The sequence below is a fragment of the Scyliorhinus canicula genome, chromosome 4, assembly GCF_902713615.1.
Source record: "Scyliorhinus canicula chromosome 4, sScyCan1.1, whole genome shotgun sequence".
In the NCBI taxonomy this organism is placed as follows: Eukaryota; Metazoa; Chordata; class Chondrichthyes; order Carcharhiniformes; family Scyliorhinidae; genus Scyliorhinus; species Scyliorhinus canicula.
The window spans coordinates 25862324-25881910 of NC_052149.1; the positions used below are offsets into that span (position 1 = coordinate 25862324).

General features: G+C 46.9%; 1 long non-coding RNA gene across 1 annotated transcript in view; it reads left to right on the top strand.

The window, feature by feature from the left end:
- Positions 1–16494, top strand: part of LOC119964136 — a 32248-nt gene extending 15754 nt beyond the window's left edge. Inside the window, exons 2-3 of the long non-coding RNA XR_005460257.1 lie at positions 13540–13628; positions 14925–16494. This is a non-coding gene — a long non-coding RNA (uncharacterized LOC119964136). The remainder of the gene's footprint in view (positions 1–13539; positions 13629–14924) is intronic.
- The last annotated feature ends 3093 nt before the right edge of the window (positions 16495–19587 follow it).

Sequence of the window (19587 nt, forward strand, 5' to 3'; positions counted from 1 at the left end):
CTTGTCCGGAAGGACAACACTTCTGATATCTTGTCATACACATAAGGGAGAAGTCAGGATGTCCAATTCATCTAACAAGTACATCTTTCGGGACTTATGAGAGGAAACCGGAGCACCTGGAGGAAACCCACGCAAACATGGAGGGGAGAACATGCAGACTCCGCACAGACAGTGACCCAAGCCGGGAATCGAACCCGGGTCCCTAGCGTTGTAAAGCAACAGTGCTAACCACTGTGCTACCTTGCCAGCCACTGATAATGTGGACTATCTATTTAGATGTTAAACATTGGGTTGGGTGCCCAGCGCTGTGGATCTTAGTGGCGTGCCATTCGCTGGCAGCGGGATTCTCTACTCCCGCTGCTTGTCAATGGCATTCCCCATTGAAGCCACACCAAACCGCTGGGAAACACGCGGATGGGGGTCCTCTGCCAGCAGGAACAAGGAGCGCGATTCTCCGCAAAGGCGGAGATTCGTGAAGGCTGCCACGAAAACGGCCGTTTCACGGCAGCCTCCGCGCCCCCTCCCGGGACCCAATTCTGCTCCCCGGTCGGGGCTAGCATCGCGGCCCCGTGAACTCCGGCATCGCGGGCTTAACGAATTTCGCTAAGCCCGCGCGCCAAAGTTAGCGACGGCTGACGCATATGATGATGTCAGCCGCGCATGCGCGGATTGGACGACTCCAACCCGCGCATGCGCGGATGACGTCATCCGCGCATATGCGTCAGACATGCGCATGCGCGGTCCGTAATGCCCCTCAGCCGCCCTGCGGACTTATCCTGCGGGGCGGCAGAAAGGGAGAAAGAGTGCACGGGAATCGAACCCGCTGCCCACAATCGGTGCCCACCGATCGCGGGCCCATGCCACCCTTGGCACGACCATGGTGCGGCCGTGCCAATCGGTGGCATGGTTGTGCAGAACGGTACTTTGCCGTCGTTTTCACAAACTTGTATAGCAGGTGTATTAAAATTTGTGAAAACGGCCGTAAAGGCCTTCGAAATCGGCCCATCGGCCAGGGGAGAATCGCAGCTCGCCGTAAAAAAACGGCGAGCAGCGATTCGTGTCGGGGGGCGAGCGTGGGGGGGGGGGGGAGAATAGCGGGAGGGCGTCGGACCAGCGTCGCCGTAAAAATTTGCGCCGCCCGCTATTCTCCGCCCCGTCGTGAGTGCGGAGAATCGCGCACAGAGAATTCCGATGGCTGGAGAATTCCGGCCATTAACTACGGTACAGCTACACTTCCCGTGTAGGCAAAGGCACCAAAGAGTCTCTACACAGCCCTGGCCCACGATTAATCAATTTTGTTTGATTTACTTAGATTTACCCATTATTATTATTTTTTAAAACACACATTTCATGCAGAGCCTGTGTACCCAGACCCTTGGAATAAACCAGCTGTTTGAGAAAACTGTACATTGCTTTGTAAATTGGCCCAGCAGTTTATCAAGCTTTGTTTTATTTCTTTCAATAGAACCATCCTCATTAACACTAATGGTCATTATTTCCACTGTTGACAAAATGCTAAATTGGGGAATTGTATTTCACACGTGCACCTGTATCGTCTAATGTGCTCATAACCCTGCAGTGCCAGTGAGGTTTATTCAGTCATTTTGAAGAACGCTACATTTTTAAATAATCAATTACTCCCGCATCGCAGGAGAGAAGCAAAAATAGGTGAATAGACGCTGGAGATCATGATACTAAACAAGCTCCAGGGAAATCATTTAGTAATAATGAACAATTTATTTTCATTTTGGAAATGTGTGATTCAACGTCGCTGAAGATGTGTGTGATATTCTTGTGAAGCAAGTGAGGGGAAGATGGAAGTCTTAATGAAGTGCAGGATACCACCAACACAGAAAACCACAGGATGGAAGGTGAGATTGGTTAAGAAGTGAAGTGAGGGCAGTGTTTCCGCCAAATGTGGGCTTTGTGGAGGAAGGAAACACTGTGGGACATGCAAGATTTCCGTGGCTTTGTTGACTTGGAAAGCATTGAGTCACAGCGAAGAAGAAGAAGCAAGGGGGTCTTTATTTGAAAAAGAGGATGCAGGGAGGCGAAGTGAGTGTGTAAGATATGTGTTTTGACCCTGAGCACAACGACAGAGTAAAGTTCACACAGCAGTGACCATTAAAATGTAAATCTCACGGCATCCTTTCACTTTTCACTTTTGCAATAAATACATTTTATCTGGCCCTTTCATATAAACAAGAAGGTATAAATCTCCACTGTAGATAACAGATTTTAAACAAAGGGCTGCCTGCCATAAACTCCAGTTAGCAAACATAACCTGAAGCTATTTCAGCTTTCTGTGGACTAGCCGGTTTAAGCGCACGGCAAGAATATGTGCAGACTTTTTAAAAACTCAGCCAGGGTCTGTGGAGCAAAGTCTATTAACTTACTTGGCTCATGGAGGCTCCTGGATTTCTAATTATTTTATGTTTCTGGCAATTTTCAATCTTGTTTCCTATTCAATTTGTAAAAAAAATAATTATTATTCCTCGGTTTTCATAAAATAACAGTTGAAGTGAACAAAACGATTTTAGTTTTTGATCCTTTGATTTTTGATGTTTTTTAAAATTTCCCTTAAGGATCCTGAGCTGACTGTGATTTAGTGAAATAGCACCTCATGTTAAAATCTTTAATGTCTTACCTTCTGACTTGAAGGTTAATTAAGAGTGACTTGAGGGTTAATTAACAATCTATTGAGCTTTTTTGATCTTAATTACCTTAGACCAATATTTGTTTTTCACATGATATATACTCGGTACTAATATGCTTTATAAATCATGCTTTGCTGGCATTCTGCTACGCTACAGTTGGCAGTGAATGAATTTGAAGACATCCTTTGCTGTGCTTTTTATACATAGTAGGAACGAGGAATCCTTGATATGTTTTGGAAAACCGACTTCCAAACACGTAAATGAAATCTCACTTTTCACCCCAGTGGAATGATCAATTCAATTCAACATATGTTTTAACTTAAAGACAAATTGCCAATTGAAGAGAGGGACAGAAAGGGTTTACTGACTGAAAAGATTTAGAAAGATTCAATCAGCCACCCGAGTCTTCAGCACACTATCCTACAATTCTCGCAGCGTGATGCTATCTCACCTTTCATTTTTAGACTCCTTTGGTGGACAAAGGTGACAATGCAATTCGCAGAGTCACAGAATCATTACGGCGCAGAAGGAGACCATTCGGCCCATCGTGTCTGCACTGAGTTATAAGGAAAGGCTGGATAGGCTGGGACTTTTTTCCCTGGAGCGTAGGAGGCTTAGGGGTGATCTTATAGAGGTCTATAAAATAATGAGGGGCATCGATAAGGTGTCTTGCAGAAAACAGGTGGCCACTTGGCCCATCGCCTCGATTGAACCTGCCTCCACCACACTTCCAGGCAGTGTGTTCCAGACCCAAACCATCTGTTATGTAAAAAGGTTGCTTCGATAGTCAACATTTTTTCCCAAAGGTAGGGAGTCTAAAACGAGAGGGCATAGGTTTAAGGTGAGAGGAGAGAGATACATAAGGGTCCAGAAGGCAATTTTTTCACACAGGGTGGTGAGTGTCTGGAACGAGCTGCCAGAGGCAGTAGTAATGGCAGGTATGATTTTGTCTTTTAAAAAGCATTTAGTTACATGGGCAGCGGGGGTATAGAGGGATATGGGCCAAATGCGGGCAATTGGGACTAGCTTAGTGATAGAAACTGGGCGGCATGGACAGGTTGGGCCGAAGGGCCTGTTTCCATGCTGTAAACCTCTATGGCTCTATGACCTCTATGGCTCTCCAAATGAGCATTGTGAATAAGTGCCAATCCCCTACCTTTCCTTTGCCCCTTCCACATTGTTTCCACTCAAGCAATCATCTGATGCCCTTTTGAATGCCTCGATTGAACCTGCCTCCACCACACTTCCAGGCAGTGTGTTCCAGGCCCAAGCCATCTGTTATGTAAAAAGGTTGCTTCATTTGCAAATCACTTTAAATCTCGGCCATCTCGTTCTTGATCCTTTCACGAGCGGGAATAGTGGACGGGATTCTCCGACGCCACGCCGCTGGGCCGGAGAATCACCGGGGGGCGGCGTGAATCCCGCCCCGCTGCTGGATTCTCCGGCGCCGGTTTTTCGGCAGGAGTGGGAACCGCGCCGCGCCAGTCGGAGGCCGTTGGCAGTGCCCCCCCCCCCGGTGATTCTCCGGCCCGCGATGGGCCAAGTGGCCACCTGTTTTCTGCATACACCAGGCCCTTACTGGCAGGACCTGGCTCTGCAGGCGGCCTGAGGAGTCCTTCGGGGAGCGCAGGGGGATCTGGCCCCGGATGGGGGGCCCCACAGTGACCTGGCCCGCGATCGGGGCCTACCGATCCACGGGCGGGCCTGTGCCGTGAGGGCACTCTTTCCCTCCATGCCAGCTGGTGTAATGGTCCGCCATGGCTGGCACGGAGATGAACCTCCCTGCGCATGCGCTGGGATGACGCCAGCACACGCTGGCACTCCCGCGCATGCGCCAACTCGGGCCTGCTGGCCAATGGGTGGTCAAAGGCTGGAAATGGGGTCGTAAGGAGGAAGGGAGATGTGAGTCTAGATGCATCAATGATCAGAGATAACCCAGTCTAAGATTGAGATAATCGTTCTTTGCTCCTTGCTCATCAAAACAATCTTCATAGAATTTACAGTGCTGAAGGAGGCCATTTGGCCCATCGAGTCTGCACCGGATCTTGAAAAGAGCACCCTACCCAAGCCCACACATCCACCCCATCCCTGTAACCCCACTTAACCTTTTTGGACATGAAGGGCAATTTAGCATAGCCAATCCACCTAACCTGCACATCTTTGGACTGTGGGAGGAAACCGGAGTACCCGGAGGAAACCCACGCAGACAGGGGGAGAATGTGCAGACTCCGCACAGACAGTGACCCAAGCAGGAAATCGAACCTAGGACCCTGGAGCTGTGAAGCAACTGTGATAACCACTGTGCTACATGCTGCCCTCCTCCTAAATCTTCTCCTAAAACAAACCCCATCCCCCGCCCGAACTTTGAACTCCCATATTTCTTCCAGTTTTTCTTCCATCTGCCTCTGGGCTCAACCAATTAAGGAGATCCATTCCTTGCTCCCATTAAACTGAGGATCTCCCAATTCCTACTCTCCGGCCCAGCTGCTAATTGTTTGCGCTAGCATGTACTGGCCCCGGCTTTTCAAATCTGTCATTATCAGAAACATCATCAAATAAAAACGCCATTATCTAATCTTGAAAACTAGTTTCCTATCTCCACCTTATCATTCTTCTCTGAAGTATTTGAATATTTTGGCACCTCCAGCCTTTTGCCTATTTTTCAGAATGCTGTGTTTGAATGTGGGCAATCTGCTCACCAGCTCTGCCGCAGAAATGTCCTCAATCAACCCACAATTGACATGCTATGTGACTGTCCTTTCTCATCTTTCTCAACCCCTCTGTTGGCACAGTTCACCACACCATCAGCATTCAATGCATCTCCTATGTTATCCAGACGAGTTTTAAAAAATTATTTCCAGGGATGTGGGTGTCGCTGACTACGCCAGCATTTATTGCCCATCCCTAACTGACCTTGCGAAGATGGTGGTGAGCTGCCTTCTTGAACCGCTGTAGCCATTATGGTGAAGGTACAATGGATTTTACTCAGTGACAGTGAAGGAATGGCAAGATATTTCCAAGCCAGGATGGTGTGTGGCTTGGAAGGGGACTTCCAGGTGGATGGTGTTCCCAAGTATCTGCATTCCTTGACCTTCGAGATGAGAGCAGTCATGGGTTTGGCAGGTGCAGTCTAAGGGGCCTTGGTGAGTCATTGCAGTGCATCTTGTAGATGTTTCACACTGCCACCACTGTGCGCCAGTGGTGGAGGGAGTGAATATTTGGGGATGGGGTACCAGTCAAGAAGGCTGTTTTGTCCTGGATGGTGTCAGGTTTCTTGAGTGTTGTTGGAGCTGCACTGATCCAGGCGAGTGGAGAATATTCCATCACACTGCTGACTTGTACCTTGTAGATGGTGGACAGGTTTTGCGGAGTCACTATTCACAGAATGCCCAGCCTCTGACCTGCTCTTGCAGCCACAGATATGGCTAGTCCAGTTTCGTTTCTGGTCAATGGAAACCCTCAGGATTTTGATATTGGAGGATTCAGCTTTGGCAATGCCATTGAATGTCAAAAGGCTATGGTTAGATTCTCTTGTTAGAGATGGTCATTGCCTGGCATTTGTGTGGCACAAATGTTACTTGCCACTTGACAACCCAAGTCTAGATGTTGTGCAGGCCTTGCTGCATTTGGACATGGACTGCTTCAGTATCTGTGGAGACATGAATGATACTATACTAAACATTGTGCAGTCATCAGCGAACATCCCACTTTTGACATTTGATGGAGGGAAGGTCATGAGGAAGCAACTGATGATGGTTTGGCCTTGGACACTACCCTGAGGAATTCCAGCAGTGATGGCCTGGGACTGAGATGACTGACCTCCAATAATCACAAATGTATTCCCGGACCAGCCTCCCTGAACAGGTGCCGGAATGTGGCGACTAGGGGCTTTCCACAGTAACTTCATTTGAAGCCTACTTGTGAAAATAAGCAATTTTCATTTCATTTTTCATTTGACTCCATCCAGTGGAGATCTTTCCCCCTGATTTCCATTAATTCCAGTATTGCTAGGGATCCTTGATGCCACACTTGGTCAAATGCTGCCTTGATGTCAAGGGCAGTCACTCTCATCTCATCTCTGGAGGTCATCCCTTTTGTTCAAACGGATGTTTGAACCATTGTTGTAAAGGAGCTGAGCATCCCTGACAGAATCCAACTGAGTGTCAGTGCACAGGTTATAGGGATATAGGTTGGCATTAAGGACATGAGGGGACATAGCGGGTTGGCAGGGACTCAGAGATTGACATGGTGCATATGAGGGGTAACGGGTAGGTGGGGGGGGGCACAGGCTGGCATGGAGGATATGAGGGCCTATGGGGTTTGAATGGAGGAGCATAGAATGGCATGGAGAATATGAAAGTCATAAGGATGGGTGAAGGGGCTTAGATTGGCTCGGAGGGCTTCAGGGGACATGAAGGTTTAGTAGACAGGAATAAATTTGCATGGAGAGGTGGGTGAATAAGGTGGCATTGGTTGGCATCAATAGGGCATGGGCGGGGTGAGAGTGTGAGGCATTTAGGGACAGAGGGCTGCTTTTTGGTTTTATTTGCAACTGAGAAAAAATGTAGGAGTTCTGTGATGGGCCTTTCTTCCATCCCATCTCTGCATGTGATAGCCCCTGTGCTGCCTCTGAACTGTTTCCAGAGACGGTGGGCGGGACTCCTGTAAACACCCATCCCCCAATAAAATGAAACTGACCATCCGGGGCACTTTTCCCCCATTTCCCAATTCTGTATAGACCTGGGAGGGAAAATTCAGGCCAACGTGAGGAGGCACTGTAAGCTGTGTAGTAAGGTACAGAAAGTTACAAAAGGACAGAGGCAGACTAAATTAGTGTGAAAAGCAATGGCAGGCGTGGAGTTCAATGAGGGTTAAGTGTAGGTTCATCTATTCTGGATCCAACCAAGATAAAATTTGAATATTTTTCTGATGGTGAGAAAGTAAGAAAGTGGAGGAGAAGGACTTAGGAATTCATGTGCACAGGTCATTAAGTGGAAGTGCCCGAGCAATTAAAAAACTCTAGCTGAAGAACAAAACTTTGTCAGGACTTTTCTGCATTCCGTTTTAGCATTGACTTTCCTTCAGTGAGCAACCAGAAAGGAGTCATAATATCAGACAGCATTACAACAACCAGCTGCTTCAAACATAGCTGAATCTAGCATGGATTTGTTAAGCAGAATGTTTCCATGCTGTAAATGCCATGCAATAGTTAGATGACATTATTCACATTTGTGTATGAATTGAGAAAAGACGGCACATTCCTTGCAGAGTAATACACACGAGTAGACTGCAATTATCAAGAGAGGATGGCATTTTGAACAGGCATTTAAGATAAATGTGGAAACTTGAAAAGCAAATCTACATGTGTCAGATCTCCACCCAACAAAGCAGCTGTGAAAGTATCAAAGAACACCAGGTGACTCTGGATAGAGGCTCTCAAATCCATGCATATAAAAAGATGTATTGTTACACAATTCAGCACGCTCTTCCAAATAATTAGGGCGAGCTCCTTTGTACCTTTCAAAAAAAACGTACACTTTATCGGTAAGCACTCCAATCGGTGGATTATATTTACTATTGAGCAGTAATCAATTTATTTGGCTGTTACTAAGCTCTCACATTCTCAAAATGTTTGTTCAATAAAAACAACAAATGGCTAGAATTCTTTGGCCATTACGATTCTCTCTTTATGGTTTCAGAGTGTTTTAAAATTAATTCTGCACCGCGCTGTATCATTTTATCTACCTGCAGAGCATGGGCTGGATTCTCCGAACCCCGATGCCGAAATCATTTTCACGATTCCCCACCCCTTGAAAACCAGCGTACTCTAGCAGTACACCGCACGCCGTATCCACGGCCTCGGGCCATTCTCCCCGACCGACCGAGTTTCTGACGGCATGGGACGCGCGTGGTCTCGCCCGTCGGGACCTCAACGTGATGGCTGCAAACTCAGTCGAGCACCATCACAGTAAGGGGGAGGGCCGATCCGTGGGCAGGAGGGCACTATTCGGGGCTAGGGGCACTTTGGGGGGGGGGGGGGGGGGGCAATCTGGGGTGCACGAGCCGACCGAAGGGGAGGACAATTTTTGCGGTACAGGTCCACGGGCTGCATCCGCCATGAAGCACAGCGCAGCTGCTGCAGGCCGCTGCTGTGTGCATGCACGGCCACGGACCCGGCAATTCTCCGGGACTGGCTTCTAGCATCCCACCCCCCGGGGCAGGGAATTGGTGGCCGTTTTGCGTCAGTTTTCCTTGCATAAAATACCACTGTTTTCACGCCAGCGTGGAGACCTTGGGCGGGATTCTGCGAAAGCCGGCGGGTTGGCAACACCGGCGCAAAGGAGTGGCGTGAACCACTCCGGCACAGGCCGCCCGAAAAATGCGGAATCCTCCACACCTTCAGGGGCTGGGCCGTCCCCGGAGTGGTTTGCGCCGCGCCGGCCGGTGCAGAAGGGGCTTGGTGCCACGCCAACTGGCGCCAAAGGGCCTCCGCCGGCTGGCGCAAGTTGCATGTGCAGGGAGGTTCATCTCCACGTCGGCCATCGCAGACTGTTACAGCGGCCGACGTGGAGGAATACAGTGCCCCCACGGCACAGGCCCCCCGCAGATCAGTGTACCCCAATCATGAGCCAGGCCACCATGGGGACACCAGCCGGGGCCACTTCCCCCCGAGGACCCCGGAGGCTGCCCGCAGAGCCAGGTCCCGCTGGTAAGAACCTGTTGTAATTTACTCCGATGGAACTGGCCAAAAATGGACGGCCACTCGGCCCATCGCGGGCTGGAGAATCACCGGGGGGGTGGGGGAGGGGGGGTGCTGCCAATGGCCCCTGACCGGCACGGCGCGATTTCCCCCCCCCCCCCCCCCGCCAGATCTCCGGCGCCGGAGAATTCGGCAGCCGGCGGGGACGGGATTCACGCCACCCCCCAGCGATTCTCCGACCCAGCAGGGAATCAGAGAATCCCATCCTTTGTCTCCCAAACGGAGAATCCATCCCCATGTTTTTTTTCCCGTGTCACAACAGGCTGAGATCTAATTCTAAGCATAACCCTGGAAGCATTGGATCCTTACAGAATTAGTGTGTTCCTATGTTGATGCTTGTGATTTTATTCTTGAAACTTGAACAACATTCCTATGAGACAATCAGCCTTGTCCATGAACAAAAGCAAATTACTGCGGATGCTGGAATCTGAAACAAAAGAGAAAATGCTGGAAAATCTCAGCAGGTGTGGCAGCATCTGGAGAGAGAAAAGAGCTAACGTTTCGAGTCCGATTACTCTTTGTCAAAGCTTTGACTCGAAACGTTAGCTCTTTTCTCTCCCTACAGATGCTGACAGACCTGCTGAGATTTTCCAGTATTTTCTCTTTTGTCCATGAACAAGTGCATTTAAATAGCATGTATTAATGTTGTACTACTCATGTCATGTATTGTTGTTGGTTTTCAGTTTTGCATTACATAGTGTGATGAATGTAGGAATTTCAGATGAGTAAGGATTGAAACCTGGGTTAGTGTGTGTTGACTGCTGCAATAGTGTTTTTAAAAATCCTGGTTTGCATTCAGCTAAGCTGTGTGGCTGCAAGAGGTGCAGTTAAAGCATTGTAAAAGTTAGGGCTAATGGAATTTTGTTTATATAAAGAAGGTTCCCCCAGGAGTAGATAATTAACAACATTGTATTTAGCTATAGTAAGATGATGTAGTTAATAGGAGGAGCCAGGTGTTGGATTTTGTGGTTCAATTTTGATCTGTCTGTGAACAGACTAGCAGTTTCTATCAAAGCAGTTTAATTAAAAAGGTTTTGCCTGTCAACAGAACAGCAGTTTCTGAAAAGGCTGGCAGGTTAAACAATATTTAGACACGGGTAAGAATCTGCAGCTGGTTCCTGAAGGATCTCTCTTTCTCAAAGTGGTTTATCCAAGACACCTCTTTACAAAAAGTACTCCTGAGTCTGCTAACTATATTTAAAAGTGGATTGTGACCAGAGTTGGGTTTTACTTAAGTGGAGATAAAATATAGCAGTTAGGAGTTAGTGTTTCATTGTTATTGTTAAGCATTGTTTAACTGATAACTGTAAGCTATTTTCTTTATGATGTTAAAGTTAGCAATACTGTGTTAGTATTGTTTGAAAATACCATATCCCTATGTGTTTGTGGAATAACTCCTGGAGCGAAATATCCTTTCTATAATCTTTTATAATCTTTATTAGTGTCACAAGTGGCCTTCCATTAACACTGCAATCCAGTTACTGTGAAAAGCCCCTAGTCGCCACACTCCGGCACCTGTTCGGGTACACTGAGGGAGAATTCAGAATATCCAATTTACCTAACAAGCATGTCTTTCAGGACTTGTGGAAGGGAACCAGCACCCAGAGGAAACCAAGCCGGGAATCGAACCTGCGTCCCTGGTGCTGTGAAGCAACTGTGCTAACCATTGTGCTACTGTGCTGCCCCACAATCTTACAAATAAATTAAATATTGGGAATTCTGTCCAGTATCCTAGCAACTGTTGGGGTCTGAGTCAGCATTGTAGTAAAATGGACCTTATTAAACACGATATTAACTCTAAACATCACCAGTCAAGAATGTTACAAAAATGCTTGAAATGCTATGTACAGCAGGGAACAGTGGAATTTATTTTAACAAGTGCTGGTCAAATTCCTTGCTATTTAGATTGACCAACCAATTGATAAAATTGCACTGGCCCTACTTAGTTAAGGTTTTATGCTCTCACACAGGTTGATGCGAACCTTGCATTGTCACAATTGTACAAATTCCAGCAATTTTGACACAGAGCTGAATGATGAGGTGAATGTTATCAAGTGGGTCTTATCAAACCACTCACATTACAACTGTAGCTTAGGTTTGAAGCAGGTGTAGGTTACATGGATGTTGCAGTTATAGTATGATGATAGGCTGAACCTAGGTCGATACTGTCACGGAAATAAGGGAGGAGGGGCGATTTTCCCACCCTGTGAATCCCTTTATAGCTGCGAGAGGGCCATAGGGGGGATTTCCGCCAGCAAGAACCCAGAACACAATGTTCCCGGGCCCTCCCTACTGACGTAGTCAAGGTTCACCCCCAGCGAGGCATGAACCTGGTTGCCATGCATTTAAATGTATTTACATGTTCAGAAATGGCTCTACGTTGTTGCTTCCAGGTTCGCCGTATGTTCCCCAGCGGGAATCCCTAATGAGTTCAAAAAACGGGAATCAGTCATGGTGGTCATGCCGGTGGTTTGGAACTAAATATAGCTCCTGGGTGGTGAGGGACACCCACTGGCATCCCGGCAGTGCCAAGCCCCCACTATCGGGGGACAGGGGGGATGATGATAGTGAGGAGGGGGGGGGGGGGGTTGCTTGCATTGCAGGGGTGAGGGGGGGAGATGCCTGCACAGGTGTGTGGAGGCTCTGATTCACTGATGCCGCTGATGATAGGGTAGTGGTGTCTTTCACTTCAATTTGACATCGGGGCATCCTTTAAAAATGACGCCTTAATCTCGGGGCAGCACGGTAGCATGGTGGTTAGCATCAATGCTTCACAGCTCCAGGGTCCCAGGTTCGATTCCTGGCTGGGTCACTGTCTGTGCGGAGTCTGCACGCCCTCCCCGTGTGTGCGTGGGTTTCCTCCGGGTGCTCCGGTTTCCTCCCACAGTCCAAAGATGTGCGGGTTAGGTGGATTGGCCATGCTAAATTGCCTGTAGTGTCCTAAAAAGTAAGGTTAAGGGGGGGGTTGTTGGGTTACGGGTATAGGGTGGATACGTGGGTTTGAGTAGGGTGATCATTGCTCGGCACAACATCGAGGGCCGAAGGGCCTGTTCTGTGCTGTACTGTTCTATGTTCTATGTTCTCTGTGGAGCCAGGCTTACCAGCATCTTTAAGCCCCGCCCCTCAAGAACGATGGCGCAAAACATGCCCCCCTGCTTGTTTCTGACAGAAGACGTGGTGTAAACCTGGCTCAGTTTCTCTGGGGAGAGACAGGCCGGTTTTCAATCGGAACCTGACACTTTGTCAATTTTTGGGGAAAATTGCGCCTCAAATGTCTTACTCCCATTTCATTTTGGAATGAGTCAGGCCTCACACTCCATGTACACTCCAGTTTTAATGTTGGAAGAAGCAGTTTCAACCTTGCATCCAGTGTAGATTTGTGGAGTATGAATGCCCCATAAGAAGTAATCGTCGCTAATTTTGAACCAATCAACTGAACTTTCCAATTACAATTTTCTCATGGTCTGTGGTCAATTCATATAAAGCTTGCGATATAGTGGATTATGGAAAACAAACGACTGAGTGGGTCATAATTTATAAATGTTCCATGCTTCACAATTTGTATTCATTGTGTGTTTACCTGGGAATGGGCCCAGCTAGAGTGCCCTTTCAGTGGGTGGGTGCAGACTCAATGGGCCGAATGGCCTCCTTCTGCACTGTAGGGATTAGAATTAGAATTAGAACAGTACAGAACAGGCCCTTCGGCCCTCAATGTTGTGCCGAGCAATGATCACCCTACTCAAGCCCATGTATACCTATACCAGTAACCCAACACCCCCATTAACCTTATTTTTTTTTTTTTAGGACACTAAGGGCAATTTAGCATGGCCAATCCACCTAACCCGCACATCTTTGGACTGTGGGAGGAAACCGGAGCACCCGGAGGAAACCCACGCACACACGGGGAGGATGTGCAGACTCCGCACAGACAGTGACCCAGCCGGGAATCGAACCTGGGACCCTGGAGCTGTGAAGCATTTATGCTAACCACCATGCTACCGTGCTGCCCCATAGATTCTATGGATTCTACTCAATGGAATATGGGTTCAGCTGTGAATATAAATGCAAATAACCGTTTCTGTTTTTCTCACAATTTAAAAAAAAATATGTTTTTTATTGAAGTGAGATTGCTTGCAACACATTGCCGATGTGGTTCGTCGAGATTCCATGGAACGTGGGCGTTTGGTGTGTTTCTTTGAAGGTTGCAACTGGTGAGTTGTTTAAGAAAGGTGAGATGGGCAGCACGGTGGCGCAGTGGGTTAGCCCTGCTGCCTCACGGCGTCGAGGTCCCAGGTTCGATCCCGGCTCTGGGTCACTATCCGTGTGGAGTTTGCACATTCTCCCCGTGTTTGCGCGGGTTTCACCCCCACAACCCAAAGATGTGCAGGCTAGGTGGATTGGTCACGCTAAATTGCCCCTTAATTGGAAAAAAATGAATCGGGTATTCTAAATTTATTTTAAAAAAGAAAGGTGAGATGGAGGGGCAATGACGAAGAGAGAAAGGAAAGGTGTGCAAACAGGCACAAGGAGAGAAATAGCTCAGAGGAAACGAGAATAAGCATCACAAGTGTTGAAAAGGGGGCGTTTGACAAACTCAGCAAAATGACAAAAAGGATTTGGTAGTTCAAAGGCAGTGGGAAAGGTACGGGAAGGAGAATTAGACTGACAAAGCCAGTTCATTTTGCATAATTTGGATGCTTGTTTACCTTAAAGAGGGAGGAGAGCTATCTGAGACACACGGAGGCTTTACTTTCAGTGCAGTACTCCAGAAATGTAATCAAGTGTTGGATTTGTGAAACAGTTCATACAATATTGAATGCACAACCTATGGCAACTATATTACTTCCAGCTCATCCATCCGTCTATCCTCCATCGAAGTGGGCTTGAGCTGTAAATGCACAACTCCAAATGAAGTTTATCCAGTTCCATCTGTCGTGGGCTCTAAGTCTACTGGTATAAATCTTTTGCCAGCTCACGGCTTAATACCGCTTTCTGCAGATGTCCCCATTTCTTTTCACTGAGCTGTCTGGCTAAGGCTGTGCTCGTCAGTTCATCAACGCTGCCATGAACTTCATGGCAAAAATAAGTTAGCCTAGAAATCGCACAATAGAAACAGGGAGCTGTGCAGTCAAATCTTTAAAACCATTAATATTTTTACCTTAGCCCATTAACTTGCAGTCACACCCAGTCCTTTAAAAACTGTGTCATTAATAAGTCCAACTGTCCAAGGTAAAAGTCCTGCGGCTACATTTCCAAAATTTAGCTGACTTTTCTATTCCGGGATTATTAGTGAAAAAGTCACTAATTTTGAGCCAACAAAATTCTCGGCAAGGAAAAATATAATTGCTAAAGAACATGTGCAGTCATGCCATAAACCTTTCTTGTGGTGATAGTCCTGAGAACAGTAGCATAAATAGCTCATCAGCACTCACCACAGGGACTTGTTAGAATGGTTTATACCGTGCATTAAAATGCATTTTGGAAATCTAATTTACTTTAATTTGCAGCTCTGCAAAGATAAAGGACCGACAGCCTGGCAAAGGCCACATCGCAGAACAGATGCAGAGAACAGAATTTAGAAAATGATTTTGCTGGTGGCGCATGTGGAGGAGTGGTCATTTCCCCTGTTCCCTTTGAGGAGGATTCTTCTGAAACGAGAAAACCCCTGTAGGTACCAGCACCGGTCATCAAAGGGAAAGTAGCTTGTCCAGAAACTAATGCTCTGTCGTCTCCTCTTTAGGCCGAGTGGAATGAGTCAGCAAGTGTGAGCCACAACCGTTAATTTTAAACGTTAGCTGATTGTACTGCACAATGACATCATCCTGGAATTGATGTGTATCCAATTCCTGAAAATCTTCTAATTGTGAGGGTCAAATATGTCTGCAATGAATGCTCCTCCGAGTATTTGAGCACTTTTTTCCCGGAGAATTGCATGTTTCAAATTGGCACGACTGAGATCTTCCTGGAGAAGCAGGTCATTTATATCGGCTTAACAACAAAAGCTTCTGATATTTTGAACTCACACTGGGACTTTGATGTCTGATTAATCTCTGCAGTGCCTGCCTCTGGAAGGGTTGGAAGATTCCACAAACGTAGCCATCCCCAAGGCCACAGTGACCTTGATATGAATTGTGAATGAACGAGAATGGACAGTGCCGCACTCACCTTAATGTTTTTAATTTGTCACAGAGGTCCAACTCTGTTTTGTTGTTGTATAATCAATGTATCCTGATAACCCACAGTTCCAATTGCTCCCGGTCAGTAACCCTTGGCTTAGAGATCTCTCAGAAGTCTGTGTTAATTAGCCTGCTGTCTTTCCTGTATATGCAAAGCCATGGTGTAAGAATGGTGGCAATGCAATGTGCTGTTCATGTTATTTTAACTGAACTAGGAGGCTTTTGCAATTAGATTCCCTGCTAAGTGGTAATTTGCAAATCAGCAAAGTTTGGTTCGACATCTGCTTCGAAATCTTGATCCCAGAAAAGCTTCTAGTCTGATGGCATATGTGATCAGGATGTCAAAAGCTGCTCTTCTGCCTCATACGTTTCAACCAGTTTCCCCCCGCCCCCCGCCCCCCATCTGACTGCAAACCAGTAAACACCCTGCCTGTCCACAAGGATGAATCAAATTCACACATTAATAAAAATGGACACACATCCCCGTGACCAGACGGGTGCGGACAATACTGAAGAGTAGTTGGAAAAATAGTGCATTCTCTTCAGAGCTGAGAAGACCAACTCATTGATTCTCAGAAGGTGATGTTACAAACTCTCATCCCATCTCTACAACATTGCCAAGTGACCTTCAGTTACAACTGATTACTTCTGAGCTGCCTTGGGGAGCGTCAGTGATAACGAACCAGTGGTTTGTTGGTCTGGGGGTATGATTCTCTCTTTGGGTGTTATAATGGTGAGCTTGCAAGAGGTCCAGATTCCAATCCCAGATGAACTCTCGCTTCTATGGGGCGGCGCAGTGGCACAGTGGTTAGCACTGTTGCATCACAGCTCCAAGGTCCCAGGTTCAATTCCGGCCTCAGATGACTGTCTGTGCGGAGTCTGCACTTTCTCACCATGTCTGCGTGGGTTTCCTTCAGGTGCTCCGGTTTCCTCCCTCAGTCCAAAGAAGTGCAGGTTAGGTGGATTGGCCATGCTAAATTGGCCCTTAGTGTCCAGAAGGTTAGGTGGTGTTACTGGGTTATGAGGATATGGTGGTGGCATGGTGCTCTTTCCAAGGGCCGGTGCAGACCCGATTGGCCAAATGGCCTCCTTCTGCACTGTAAATTCAATGATCTATGAACTGACATATCACAAAGCAGACTTGAAGAAAAAAACTAGTGGTTAAAAAGAATGGGGATCCTCCAGAAAACCCATCAGCAATCTGACTGACCTACAAATATTGTGATGAATGCAGGAATTTGAGATATATATTGTTTTACATGTATCTGGTACAGTACTAGTTAAAGCCTGGGTTAGTGTGGGTATGTCTACTGCAGTAAAGCTTTTTAAAATCCTGGTTTAAAAGGCAAGCAAACACTGTGGCTACAGAGTGGGTAATTAAAGCAGCATAAAAGTAAGATTTAGCTTGTTCAAACCAAGTATTTATCTAAATAGGGCTAATGGAATTTTGTTTATAGAAAGAAGGTTTCCTGGGGTTTGATAATTGAAGGGTTGTGGTTAACTTAGTAAGACGGTCTTAACCCAGTTAGTGGGATACAGATGATGTAATTAATGGGAGGAGTCAGGGGCTGAAGCTGTCATGGAATCATATTTACACAGTAGAAGGAGGCCTTTCGGCCCAGCGAGTCTGCACCAACCCTAGAAAGAGCACCCTACTTAAGCCCACGCCTCCACCCTATCCCTGTAACACAGTAACCCCACCTACCCTTTTGGACACTAAGGGGCAATCCACCTAACCTGCACATCTTTGGACTGAGGGAGGAAACCGGAGCATTCGGAGGCAACCCACGCAGACATGGGGAGAAAGTCAGGTGTTGTGTTTCAGTTTAGATTTTGCTGTGAACAGAACAAGAGCTTTCTAATAAATGCTGGGAAATTAAACAGTAGTTTAACACAGGCATAGATTTGCAGGCTGTTTCCTGAAGGATTGCTCTGTCTCAAAGCAGTTTGTCCAAGACCATAGAATTCCTACAGTGCAGAAGGAGGCACATCTTCTGTCCATTTCCTCTGAAATGCCCACTCCCAAACCCTGTCCCCATAACCCCATCTAACCTGCACATTCAGGACACTAGGGGCAATTTAGCATGGCCAATCCACCTAACCTGCACTTCTTTGGGCTGTGGGAGGAAACCGGAGCACCCAGAGGAAACCCACACAGACACGGGGAGAAAGTGGAAACTCTACACAGACAGAGACCCAAGGCTGGAATTGAATCTGGGTCCCTGGCGCTGTGAAGCAGCAGTGCTAAACACTCTGCCACTGTACCACCCTTAGATATCTCTATATAGCAGGTATTCCTGTGTTTACTAATTGTATTTAAAAGTGGATTTTGATCTGAGATGGATTTTGCTTGATTGGAGATTAAAAAAGAGAAAGCAGTTAGGAGTTGAAGTGTTTCAACATGGTAGCACAGTGATTAGCACAGTTGCTTCACAACTCCAGGTTTCCCAGGTTCGATTCCCGGCTTGGGTCACTGTCTGTGCGGAGTCTGCACATTCTTCCCGTGCCTGCGTGGGTTTCCTCCGGGTGCTCCGGTTTCCTCCCACAGTCCAAAGATGCGCAGGTAAGGTGGATTGGCCATGCTAAATTTGTGTCCAAAAAAGATTAGGTGGGGTTACTGGGTTACAGGGATAGGGTGGAGGTGTGGGCTTGGGTGGGGTGCTCTTTCCAAGGGCCAGTGCAGACTCGATGGGTCGAATGGCCTCCTTCTGCACTGTAAATTCTATGATTATATGATTTTATTGTTGATCATTTTTTTACTGGTAATTGTGAGATTTGTATTGTATGATGTTAAAGTTAGTTTTGTACTATGATAATAATAAAGTTTGTTTTAATATACCATATCCCTATTTGTGCGTGGAGTCACTCCTGGAGCAAAGTATCCTTTCCTCACAGTCTTACAAATTAAACTAAATGGTGGGGTCTCTGTGGGGTGGAGTCTGGTCCAGGATCCTTATAAAATATTCTGCCCCGTGGGAACACTAGCATGGTCTTTCTGTTCAAAACCTCTGTACAGACGAGAGCAATAATATAGCTGACAATGGGCTGATCCATCAGTGTATATCTGCAACACTGCAAAGATGTCTGTCTTCTAAACCACAACTGCAGTAGAAAAACAAATTTAAACAGATTTCCATGGCATTGTCAGGAACACCAGAGATGCTGCAGCTGCAATTCATCCGATAACGATTGGAAAGATTCATTTGAAATATCCATGGTCAAACTTTACACATTCCGTCCACATCTTGACTTTAGCTACCCAGGCAGTGGCACAACATGTGTACAGTGCCTGAGCCAATTCATAAATTTTAAAGCCTGAGGGGCCAAAGCCATGCACTAAAATGGATATATTGCATGTTTGAAGCCTTTTTCAATTGGGCCTGGAGCCAGCAGTTAACCTCAGCCAGAATGTGCAGTGCCAGATTCTGGCCAAAAAGGGACCTTAATTCTTATCAATATCCTTCTTCAACTGAGGAGGTTGCCTTTCCACCAAATCTAAATGCTTTCCTGGCTAGCGAATGGAAATAAATTCAATGTTCCCAAGTCCAGCCAGCATAAAGTAAAAGTGCCAATGGGCCTCATTCCAAGCACTCTTTTGGAACTGTGACTTGACCTCAGCACCGAAAGGACAAAGGGTAGCCTGTCATTGCAGAATCTGAGGGGAATTGGGACAGGCCAAGTGATCGGACCGGCACTGCTGAGAAAAATCAATACGTATCTACCAAATTTGAAACCTATTTTCACTGGTTTGATGCAACACTGTTGGATAGGATAAGGATAGGGTAACACTAGAAGGATAAGGCCAGCAGGTACACGGGAACACCACCAGCTGGAGGTTGCCCTCCAAGCCATTCACCATCCTGACTTGGAAATATATTTCTGTTCCTTCACTGTCACAGGGTCAAAATCCTGGAACTCTCTCTCTAACAGCACTGTGAGTCTAACTACACTTCAAGGACTGCAACAGTTCAAGAAGGCAGCTCACCACCACCTT